This window comes from Penaeus monodon, chromosome 25 (assembly GCF_015228065.2).
Source record: "Penaeus monodon isolate SGIC_2016 chromosome 25, NSTDA_Pmon_1, whole genome shotgun sequence".
In the NCBI taxonomy this organism is placed as follows: domain Eukaryota; kingdom Metazoa; phylum Arthropoda; class Malacostraca; order Decapoda; family Penaeidae; genus Penaeus; species Penaeus monodon.
Window position 1 is genome coordinate 40,485,028 of NC_051410.1, and position 220 is coordinate 40,485,247.

At 33.2% G+C, this 220-nt stretch overlaps 1 protein-coding gene across 1 annotated transcript in view; it reads right to left on the reverse strand.

Annotated features, from left to right (window-relative positions):
- Positions 1-220, reverse strand: part of LOC119589276 (aromatic-L-amino-acid decarboxylase-like) — a gene marked incomplete at its 3' end in the record, with an annotated part of 24,249 nt that overhangs the window by 6,180 nt on the left and 17,849 nt on the right.

Genomic DNA, 220 nt, shown 5'->3' on the forward strand with positions numbered 1-220 from the left:
GTCAAGGATGCATCTTCTCATCTATCTGAGTCGTTTTTCAACAATCTATCTTGATCAGAGCTTCACTTGATCTATTCATAATCAGTTATCTTAATTATGCATCTTTTATCTTGCCTTTGTTATGTACAATTTATCTTATCTTAGTTATGCACCTTTTATCTTATCTTATGCGCCTTCTTATCTAACTGTTAACACGCTTATCAGGTTACTTGTCCATCTG